The following is a 12,404-nucleotide window of genomic DNA, read 5'->3' as shown; positions in this document are numbered from 1 at the left end:
ATATAGATAAGGGGGAGTAATTTCAGTCTGATGCTCATGAATCGGATATGGAATAAGGGCAGTACTTCGAACCTGATAGTAAAGAATTGGATATAGGCTAATGGGAATAGTGTGAGCCTGATACTCAAGAATTGGATATGGAATAAGAAAGGAGTTTGAGCCTGATATTAAAGAATCGGATATTGAAAAAAGGGGAGTTGTTCGAGCCTGATATGAAAGAATTGGATATAGAATAGTGGGATGATTTTGATCCTGATATGAAAGAATCGCATAGAGAATAAAGGGAGTAGTTTGAGCCTGATATTAAAGAATCGGATATATGATAGGGGGAGTAGTTTGAGCCTGATATGAAAGAATTGGATATAGAAAAGGGGGAGTAGTTCGAGCCTGATGCTCATGAGTCGGATATAGAATAAGGGGAGTTGTTCAAGCCTGATATTAAAGAATTGGATATGGAATAAGGGGAGTAGTTTGAGCCTGATATGAAAGAATTGTATATATAACAAGGGGAGTATATTGAGCCTGATATTAATGAATCGGATATAGGAAAGGGGGAGTTGTTTGAGCCTGATATGAAAGAATTGGATATAGAATAGGGGATTAGTTTGAGCCTGATATGAAAGAAATTGGATATATGATAGGGGAAGTAGTTTGAGCCTGATATGAAAGAATTGGATATAAAATAGGTGGAGTAGCTTGAGCCTGATGCTGATGAGCTGGATATAGTATAAGGGGAGTAGTTTGAGCCTGATATTAAAGAATCGGATATAAGATAGGGGGAATAGTTTGAGCCTGATATGAAAGAATTGGATATAGAAAAGGGGGAGTAGTTCGAGCCTGATGCTCATGAGTCGGATATAGAATAAGGGGAGTTGTTCAAACCTGATATTAAAGAATTGGATATGGAATAAGGGGAGTAGTTTGAGCCTGATATGAAAGAATTGTATATATAACAAGGGGAGTATATTGAGCCTGATATTAATGAATCGGATATAGGAAAGGGGGAGTTGTTTGAGCCTGATATGAAAGAATTGGATATAGAATAGGGGATTAGTTTGAGCCTGATATGAAAGAAATTGGATATATGATAGGGGAAGTAGTTTGAGCCTGATATGAAAGAATTGGATATAAAATAGGGGGAGTAACTTGAGCCTGATGCTGATGAGCTGGATATAGTATAAGGGGAGTAGTTTGAGCCTGATATTAAAGAATCGGATATAGGATAGGGGGAATAGTTTGAGCCTGATATGAAAGAATTGGATATAGAAAAGGGGGAGTAGTTTGAGCCTGATGCTCATGAGTCGGATATAGAATAAGGGGAGTTGTTCAAGCCTGATATTAAAGAATTGGATATGGAATAAGGGGAGTAGTTTGAGCCTGATATGAAAGAATTGTATATATAACAAGGGGAGTATATTGAGCCTGATATTAATGAATCGGATATAGGAAAGGGGGAGTTGTTTGAGCCTGATATGAAAGAATTGGATATAGAATAGGGGATTAGTTTGAGCCTGATATGAAAGAAATTGGATATATGATAGGGGAAGTAGTTTGAGCCTGATATGAAAGAATTGGATATAGAAAAGTGGGATGATTTTGATCCTGATATGAAAGAATCGGATAGAGAATAAAGGGAGAAGTTTGAGCCTGATATGAAAGAATTGGACAAAGAATAGGGGGAGTAGTTTGAGCCTGATATTAGAGAATTAGATATAGAATAAGGCGAGTAGTTTAAGCCTGATATTAAAGAATCGGATATATGATAGGGGGAGTAGTTTGAGCCTGATATGAAAGAATTGAATATAGAATAGAAGGAGTAGTTTGAGCCTGATATGAAAGAATTGGATATAGAAAAGGGGGAGTAGTTTGAGCCTGATATGAAAGATTTGGATATAGAATAGGAGGAGTAGTTTGAGCCTGATATGAAAGAACCGGATATAGAATAGTGGGAGTAGTTTGAGCCTGATATTAAATAATTTGATATAGAATAAGAAAAGTAGTTTGAGCCTGATATTAAAGATTTGGATATAGGAAAGGGGAAGTAGTTTGAGCCTGATATGAAAGAACTTGATTTAGAATAGGGTGAGTAGTTCGAGCCTGATATTAAAGAATTGGATATAGCATAAGGGGAGTAGTTTGAGCCTGATATTAAAGAATCGGATATAGGATAGGGGAAGTAGTTTGAGCCTGATGCTGTTGAGCCGGATATAGAATAAGGGGAGTAGTTCGAGCCTGATATTAAAGAATCGGATATAGGATAGGGGGAATAGTTTGAGCCTGATATGAAAAAAATGGATATAGATAAGGGGGAGTAATTTCAGTCTGATGCTCATGAATCGGATATGGAATAAGGGCAGTACTTCGAGCCTGATAGTAAAGAATTGGATATAGGCTAATGGGAATAGTGTGAGCCTGATACTCAAGAATTGGATATGGAATAAGAAAGGAGTTTGAGCCTGATATTAAAGAATCGGATATTGAAAAAAGGGGAGTTGTTCGAGCCTGATATGAAAGAATTGGATATAGAATAGTGGGATGATTTTGATCCTGATATGAAAGAATCGCATAGAGAATAAAGGGAGTAGTTTGAGCCTGATATTAAAGAATCGGATATATGATAGGGGGAGTAGTTTGAGCCTGATATGAAAGAATTGGATATAGAAAAGGGGGAGTAGTTCGAGCCTGATGCTCATGAGTCGGATATAGAATAAGGGGAGTTGTTCAAGCCTGATATTAAAGAATTGGATATGGAATAAGGGGAGTAGTTTGAGCCTGATATGAAAGAATTGTATATATAACAAGGGGAGTATATTGAGCCTGATATTAATGAATCGGATATAGGAAAGGGGGAGTTGTTTGAGCCTGATATGAAAGAATTGGATATAGAATAGGGGATTAGTTTGAGCCTGATATGAAAGAAATTGGATATATGATAGGGGAAGTAGTTTGAGCCTGATATGAAAGAATTGGATATAAAATAGGGGGAGTAGCTTGAGCCTGATGCTGATGAGCTGGATATAGTATAAGGGGAGTAGTTTGAGCCTGATATTAAAGAATCGGATATAGGATAGGGGGAATAGTTTGAGCCTGATATGAAAGAATTGGATATAGAAAAGGGGGAGTAGTTCGAGCCCGATGCTCATGAGTCGGATATAGAATAAGGGGAGTTGTTGAAACCTGATATTAAAGAATTGGATATGGAATAAGGGGAGTAGTTTGAGCCTGATATGAAAGAATTGTATATATAACAAGGGGAGTATATTGAGCCTGATATTAATGAATCGGATATAGGAAAGGGGGAGTTGTTTGAGCCTGATATGAAAGAATTGGATATAGAATAGGGGATTAGTTTGAGCCTGATATGAAAGAAATTGGATATATGATAGGGGAAGTAGTTTGAGCCTGATATGAAAGAATTGGATATAAAATAGGGGGAGTAACTTGAGCCTGATGCTGATGAGCTGGATATAGTATAAGGGGAGTAGTTTGAGCCTGATATTAAAGAATCGGATATAGGATAGGGGGAATAGTTTGAGCCTGATATGAAAGAATTGGATATAGAAAAGGGGGAGTAGTTCGAGCCTGATGCTCATGAGTCGGATATAGAATAAGGGGAGTTGTTCAAGCCTGATATTAAAGAATTGGATATGGAATAAGGGGAGTAGTTTGAGCCTGATATGAAAGAATTGTATATATAACAAGGGGAGTATATTGAGCCTGATATTAATGAATCGGATATAGGAAAGGGGGAGTTGTTTGAGCCTGATATGAAAGAATTGGATATAGAATAGGGGATTAGTTTGAGCCTGATATGAAAGAAATTGGATATATGATAGGGGAAGTAGTTTGAGCCTGATATGAAAGAATTGGATATAAAATAGGGGGAGTAACTTGAGCCTGATGCTGATGAGCTGGATATAGAATAAGGGGAGTAGTTTGAGCCTGATATTAAAGAATCGGATATAGGATAGGAGGAATAGTTTGAGCCTGATATGAAAAAATTGGATATAGACTCGGAGGAAAAATTTCAGTCTGATGCTCATGAATCGGATATAGAATAAGGGCAGTAGTTTGAGCCTGATACTCAAGAATTGGATATGGAATAAGAAAAGTAGTTTGAGGCTGATATGAAAGAGCTTGATATAGAATAGGGGGAGTAGTTCGAGCCTGATATCAAAGAATTGGATATAGAATAGGGGGATTAGTTTGAGCCTGATATCAAAGAATCGGATATAGGATCAGGGGAGTAGTTTCAGCCTGATATGAAAGAATTGGATATAGAATAGTAGGAGTAGTTTGAGCCTGATGTGAAAGAACCGGATATAGAATAATAGGAGTAGTTTGAGCTTGATATTAAATAATTTGATATAAAATAAGAAAAGTAGTTTGAGCCTGATATTAAAGAATCGGATATAGGAAAGGGGAAGTAGTTTGAACCTGAATCTCAAGAATTGGACATAGAACAAGGGGAGTAGTTTGGGCCTGATATGAAAGTATTGGATATAGAATAGGGGGAGTTGTTCGAGCCTGATATTAAAAAATCCGTTATAGGATAGGGGGAGTATTTTGAGCTTGATATTAATGAATCGGATATATGATAGGGGGAGTATTTTGAGCCCGATATGAAAGAATTGGTTATAGAATAGTTAGAGTAGTTTCAGACTGACATGAAAGATTTGGATATTGAATAGTGTGAGTAGTTTGAGCCTGATAATAATGAATCGGATATAGGAAAGGGGAAGTAGTTTGAGCCTGATATTAAAGAATCGGATATAGAATAGGAGAAGTAGTTCGAGCCTGATATTAAAGAATCGGATATAGTATAAGGGGAGTAGTTTAAGCCTGATATGAAAAAAATGGATATAGATAAGGGGGAGTAATTTCAGTCTGATGCTCATGAATCGGATATAGAATAAGGGCAGTAGTTCGAGCCTGATATTAAAGAATTGGGTTTAGGCTAGGGGGAGTAGTGTGAGCCTGATATGAAAGAATTGGATATAGAATAGGAGTAGTTTGAGCCTGATACTCAAGAATTGGATATGGAATAAGAAAGTAGTTTGAGCCTGATATTAAAGAATCGGATATTGAAAAAAGGGGAGTTGTTCGAGCCTGATATGAAAGAATTGGATATAGAATAGTGGGATGATTTTGATTCTGATATGAAAGAATCGGATAGAGAATAAAGGGAGTAGTTTGAGCCTGATATTAAAGAATCGGATATATGATAGGGGGAGTAGTTTGAGCCTGATATGAAAGAATTGGATATAGAATAGGGGGAGTAGTTCGAGTCTGATGCTCATGAGTCGGATATAGAATAAGGGGAGTTGTTCAAGCCTGATATTAAAGAATTGGATATCGAATAAGGGGAGTAGTTTGAGCCTGATATGAAAGAATTGTATATATAACAAGGGGAGTAGCTTGAGACTGATGTGAAAGAATTGGATATAGAATAGGTGGAATAGTTTGAACCTGATATTAGAGAATTGGATATAGAATAAGGGGAGTATATTGAGCCTGATATTAATGAATCGGATATAGGAAAGGGGGAGTTGTTTGAGCCTGATATGAAAGAATTGTATATAGAATAAGGGATTAGTTTGAGCCTGATATGAAAGAAATGGATATGGAATAGGGGGAGTAGTTTGAGCCTGATATGAAAGATTTGGATGTAGAATAGGAGAAGTAGTTCGAGCCTGATATTAAAGAATTGGATATAGAATAAAGGGAGTAGTTTAAGCCTGATATTGAAAAATTGGATATATGATAGGGGAAGTAGTTTGAGCCTGATGTGAAAGAATTGGATATAAAATAGGGGGAGTAGCTTGAGCCTGATGCTTATGAGCTGGATATAGTATAAGGGGAGTAGTTTGAGCCTGATATTAAAGAATCGGATATAGGATAGGAGGAATAGTTTGAGCCTGATATGAAAAAATTGGATATAGATTCGGGGAAAAAATTTCAGTCTGATGCTCATGAATCGGATATGGAATAAGGGCAGTAGTTTGAGCCTGATACTCAAGAATTGGATATGGAATAAGAAAAGTAGTTTGAGGCTGATATGAAAGAGCTTGATATAGAATAGGGGGAGTAGTTCGAGCCTGATATCAAAGAATTGGATATAGAATAGGGGGATTAGTTTGAGCCTGATATCAAAGAATCGGATATAGGATCAGGGGAGTAGTTTCAGCCTGATATGAAAGAATTGGATATAGAATAGGAGGAGTAGTTTGAGCCTGATGTGAAGGAACCGGATATAGAATAATGGGAGTAGTTTGAGCTTAATATCAAATAATTTGATATAAAATAAGAAAAGTAGTTTGAGGCTGATATTAAAGAATCGGATATAGGAAAGGGGAAGTAGTTTGAACCTGAATCTCATGAATTGGACATAGAACAAGGGGAGTAGTTTGGGCCTGATATGAAAGAATTGGATATAGAATAGGGGGAGTAGCTCGAGCCTGATGCTCATGAGTCGGATATAGAATAAGGGGAGTTGTTCGAGCCTGGTATTAAAAAATCGGTTATAGGATAGGGGGAGTATTTTGAGCTTGATATTAATGAATCGGATATAGGATAGGGGGAGTAGTTTGAGCCCGATATGAAAGAATTGGTTATAGAATAGGGGAAGTAGTTTGAGCCTGATATGAAAGAATTGGACATAGAATAGTTAGAGTAGTTTCAGACTGACATGAAAGATTTGGATATTGAATAGTGTGAGTAGTTTGAGCCTGATATTAATGAATCGGATATAGGATAGGGGGAGTAGTTTGTACCCGGTATGAAAGAATTGGATATAGAATAGGAGGAGTAGTTTGAGCCTGATATTTATGAATCAGATATAGAAAAGAGGGAGTAGTTTGAGCTTGATATTAATGAATCGGTTATAGGATAGGGGGAGTAGTTCGAGCCTGATATTAAAGAATTGGATATAGAATAGGGGGAGTAGTTTGAGCCTGATATGAAAGAAATGGATACAGAATAGGGGGAGTAGTGTGAGCCTGATGCTCATGAATCGGATATAGAACTAGGGGAGTAGTTTGAGCCTGATATGAAAGAATTGGATATAGAATAGGGGGACTAGTTTGAGGCTGATTGTCATGAATTGGATATAGAACTAGGGGAGTAGTTTGAGCCTGATATGAATGAATTTGATATAGAATTGGAGGAGTAGTTTGAGCCTGGCATGAAAGATTTGTATATGGAATATGGGGATTAGTTTGAGCCTGATGCTCATGAGTCGGATATAGAATAAGGGGAGTAGTTTGAGCCTGATATTAAAGAATCGGATATAGGATAGGGGGGGGTAGTTTGAGTCTGGCATGAAAGATTCGGATATAGAATAAGGGGAGTAGTTCGAGTCTGATATTAAAGAATTGGATATAGGATAGGGGGAGTAGTTTGAGCCTGATATGAAAGAATTGGATATAAAATAGGAGGAGTAGTTTGAGCCTGATACTCAAGAGTTGGATATAGAATAAGGGGAGTATTTTGAGCCTGATGTGAAAGAATTGGATATAGCATAGGTGGAGTAGTTTGGGCCTGATGCTCATGAATCGGATATGGAATAAGGTGAAAAGTTTGAGCCTGATGCTCATGAATCGGATATAGAACAAGGGGAGTAGTTTGAGCCTGATATGAAAGTATTGGATACAGAACAAGGGGAGTAGTTTGAGCCTGATATTAAAGAATGGGATATAGAATAAGGGTAGTAGTTTGAGCCTGATATTAATGAATCGGATATAGGACAGGGGGAGTAGATTGTACCTGATATGAAAGAATTGGATATGGAATAGGAGGAGTATTTTGAGCCTGATATGAAAGAATTGTATGTAGAATAGGGGAGTAGTTCGAGTCTGATATTAAAGAATCGGATATAGGATAGGGGGAGTGGTTTGAGCCTGATATGAAAGAATTAGATACAGAATAGGGGGAGTAGTGTGAGCCTGATGCCACTGAATCGGATATAGAACAAGGGGAGTAGTTTGCGCCTGATATGAAAGAATTGGATACAGAATAAGGGGAGTAGTTTGAGCCTGATATTAAAGAATCCGATATGGGATAGGGGGAGTAGTTTGAGCCTGATATGAAAGAATTGGATATAGAATAGGGGTAGTAGTGTGAGGCTAATGCTCATGCAACGGGTATAGAACAAGGGGAGTAGTTTCAGCTTGATATGAAAGAATCGGGTATAGAATGAGGGGAGTAGTTTGAGCCTGAATTGAAAGAATTGGATATAGAAAAGGGGGAGTAGTTTGAGCCTGACCCTCATGAATTGGATATGGAATAAGGGGAGAAGTCTGAGCCTGATGCTCATGAATCGGATATAGAACAAGGGGAGTACTTTGAGCCTGGTATGAAAGAATTGGATATAGAATAGGGGGAGTAGATTCGTGGATATTAGGAAAGTTACCCAAATTGATGATTTTAATGTCCGATTTTGTTTTGTTTGCTCACTGATGATTGAGTTCATCTCTTCAACTCTAAGAAAATGACGAAGATTCGACTCGTGGCTGAAAAATTTGTTTTACGAAGCCATTTGCATTCATCAGCCATTCATGTGCACACAAAATGTGACGTCACCTTGATTCGTAGTAGATTATTGTATCGATATGTACGAAAGCCCTTTACGTTACTGTGTAATATTTGTTTATGAATTCGAATCTATACCTACCAGCATTTCTGTGTCGACTGATAACAGTTGAAAAGCATTGTTATTCAACACCGTCTCGAAAAAGAATCTTGTCCCTAAAATTATGTGAACTATCTACAGGTAAGTTTGTGTCCTCTTTCAGGCCCTACTGTTCCGATGGTTTGCATGGGAGACCATGGCAAGGGCAATAAAATGTGTCATGTAAAATGTGAATCCTCACTGTCACTGCTGTATAATAGATTTAATCGCACCAGATGGTTCCGCTGCTGGCTCGGTGGTACTTTAAGGTTTCTTTTGAGATGGTTTAGCTGATGTATGTGACTTTGCTGGTCGTTTCTTGGTTGGTACTGGCTCTTTAGCAGTTTAACTTTTAACATAGTTTTTAACTGGATTTCGATCTCTTCTTCAGTTATAGCGTTGCCGCTTCCGATCGTGTGGATAGATCTCAGTGGTTTTCTTTGTTTCTTCTGGATGATGGGAAGCTGGTCAACAAAGAATTTGGATTGTTCAACGTTAGTGACGAGATTTTCCTGCTCAACGTTAGGTTTGGAACAAAGTCTGCGTACGTCGTCAGTAGCTGGTACTTGCTACGACTTGTCTTCATCGTGTGATGCGTGGATAAAAGCAGCTGGTACGAAAGCAGATTATCAATCATATCTGGGGAAAAGGGATATATTCCAGACTTTCGGAATGCCGACTGCAGGTGACCAGGCGTTAAAGCAGCAGAATATGTCCCGCAGGCTACGGTGGCGATGTTATATCTGTTGAGTGTGGTACCATCAGACTTCAACAGCTTGTGACATTCGGCTTTGTACATTTTTGTAAACGGACCGAAACATCACACGTCCATTGGCTCAAAATATGACATGTGAGAGCCGAGAGGACAAACAACAAAATATTGTGATCTTTGCCCAGTCTATCAGAGATGGAGAAATGTATACAGAAGAGGCAAAGGTCTATTTGGCGTTGCTGGAGTTGCAAATCGAAGGAAATGCCTGTTTCCAAGTAATCTTGGAATATTACACCATTTCACCTTCCCGATTCAGAATCATTCCGTCACTTTAAAATTGCCTCTGGTCTTGATTGGAAACCGTATTTGTCCATAATCATGGCAAGTTCATTAAAATACTAGTTGATACATTCCTCTGAACTAGCTTTGGTACGAAGTTCCGTGAGAGACTTGGCACTTCTAACTTTCAACTCCGGACATCGCTCCAACAGACCATATAACCACTTCACAGAAAATGGATGGACCAGGTCACGTTTTCCTAACTGACAAGCAAAGTTGGACCCTAATTGGATAGCCTCTTTCCTGGTATATCCGTATCCGATGGATGCCATGTGTGTTACATGATCAACAAGTCTAGTTTCTTGCTCCGCATTAAAAAAATGGAAGTCACACCTGACTTGACTGTGTCAACATCGATTTTGCCTTTTATCCTGTCTCTTAGTGTTTACTCGGGCAGATAAGTTTAATGTCGCTTTATGAACTGCAACTTTATTGTTTTGACTTCTGAGAAAGCATTAGTCAAAGCTGTAGGCGAGTAATTATGTACCCCTGTCGTGAAGGTGAAACAAAGCTATACGAGATGGCCCGAAATGTTGTCATATTTCTTTTTTAAATTTTAACAGACGGCAGCACCTCAAGTCACGTGACTTATGTTTATTGAAATCTAGACAATCCGTCGACCAGATGTGAGAAGGGTGGTACTTACGGTATAGAATTTATTTGATGTTTTGTAAATATGAAATTTGGTATTAGTGATCCAGGGCTAATTATCTCAGTGTTGGACACTGTTAGACTATACTTCTGTGTAATGCAGCTATTCGGAGCATTTTTGTCAGCAAGGCGTGGCAGTGTGTGTACATCAAAAGTACCGCTGTGTGACGTCATACGATAAATACCGTTATCTACGAATCAAGGTTATCCACGAATTTAGGTACTTAACAAAGTTACTCTGTGCGTTGACTCTGACTCAAACGGCACAGTTTGCTTTCAGTAAAGGACCGGCTATGACAGTCGATTCACTCTCCAGGCATCACCAGTTTTACGCGGGACACATGTCATATTTTACTACCGCTTCTATTTACAAAATACTGGATGAGGGGGTCTGAATTGGACCATGCCATTGGACCATTGGACCATGTCAAGGGGGTCGGAATCTCCTGGGGTGCATGTCAAGGGGGTTGAAATCTCCAGGGCACTGTGTTGAGAGGGTCGGAATCTCCTGGGGACCATAACAAGAGGGTTGGAATCTCTAGGGAACCACGTCACGGGGGTCGGAATCTCCAGGGTTGCATGTCAAGGGGGTTGGAATCTCCAGGGGACTGTGTTGAGAGAGTCGGAATCTCCAGGGGACCATGTCGATGGGGTCGGAATCCTCATGGGTGCATGTCTAGGGGATTGAAATCTCCAGGGTCGTATGTCAAGGGTTTATGAATCTCCAGGGGTGCATGTCAAGGGGGTCGGAATCTCCTGGGGTGCATGTCAAGGGGGTTGAAATCTCCAGGGCACTGTGTTGAGAGGGTCGGACTCTCCTGGGGACCATATCAAGAGGGTTGGAATCTCTTGTGAACCACGTCACGGGGGTCGGAATCTCCAGGGCTGCATGTCAAGGGGGTTGGAATCTCCAGGGGACTGTTTCGATGGGGTCGGAATCCTCATGGGTGCATGTCTAGGGGGTTGAAATCTCCAGGGGTGTATGTCAAGGGGTTATGAATCTACAGGGGTGCATGTTAGGGGCTCGGAATCTCCAGGGGTGCATGTCAAGGGGCTCGGAATCTCCAGGGGTGCATGTCAAGGGGGGTCGGAATCTCCAGGGTTGTATGTCAAGGGGTTAGGAATCTCCAGGAGTGCATGTCTAGAGATCAAACATCTTCAAACGGGTTTCTTGAACTTACAGCAGGTGTTCACTTTCAGAACGTAGAGGTCTGGATTGCGTATATAAAGGCAAACGTTCCATGAGATACCTTGAGGCTGATTCATTGAAGCGTTTGTAGGATAATGTCAGTTGTTTAAAGTCAGTTCAAGCTTTGAGAGGCAACCATTTTGAAGTTATCGTACTATTGCGTGCAGCTGTGTTTTGTATGCGCTGAAGCCTCTTGAACTGTTCATGATGTGACCTACCAATATATATAGACTCGCCACATTGACAATCTGGAACAATGTCAGTGTGGTGTCTGGCAGCTTTGTCGGATTTTCTGTAATTGTTGAAATCATTGGCGAGTTGTCTGGAGCTTAGTGATTTGAGCAGAATCTTGTCTTCTTGCCCATCAGAGAAAATATAAACTTGTAAAGATCTTCTGGCAGATCATCACTGTCCTTCATTCTCTGTAGGTGATGGACACTTTTAGATGTTCGTATCTGTTGAGTAACAGGATCACGTGCTGCTTTGTAGAACTGCCTATGAACCTTTAGTTTGGTTTTCCGCCCTTGCCGTTCAGCAATACCATAGTGTGCAACTTTTTCGCAATACCAGGGACTTGCCGGTCTACTTAGAATCTTCTTTTCGACCTGGAATACTGTAAGATATTTAATGAAGAGTGTTTGAGAACGGTATAAGGATTTGAACTGAAAGGGCGCCTCATGACAACAGTTGTCATCCACAAAATATCCTTTCTATGCTTTCACGTAACTAGTCTTTCATAGGCAGTTAGGAGAAAATGAAAATATGTCACTTTTAAATGGATAGCAATTGCTTTTATTCTTTGTACTACGTTTCAGAGCTACTCCTTGCTCCTTCATCAGGTGATT

The 12,404-nt window shown here is 39.4% G+C and overlaps 2 pseudogenes; both read right to left on the bottom strand.

Annotated features, from left to right (window-relative positions):
• Positions 1-8,760: 8,760 nt before the first annotated feature.
• Positions 8,761-9,706, bottom strand: LOC139470049 (uncharacterized; annotated as a pseudogene).
• Positions 9,707-10,519, bottom strand: LOC139470048 (uncharacterized; annotated as a pseudogene).
• Positions 10,520-12,404: the final 1,885 nt, after the last annotated feature.

The sequence above is a fragment of the Haliotis cracherodii genome, unplaced genomic scaffold, assembly GCF_022045235.1.
Source record: "Haliotis cracherodii isolate W230 unplaced genomic scaffold, xgHalCrac1.p SCAF_20, whole genome shotgun sequence".
NCBI lineage: Eukaryota > Metazoa > Mollusca > Gastropoda > Lepetellida > Haliotidae > Haliotis > Haliotis cracherodii.
The sequence above is the reverse complement of the archived record's forward strand: the minus strand, read 5'-3'. Positions and strand labels throughout refer to the sequence as shown.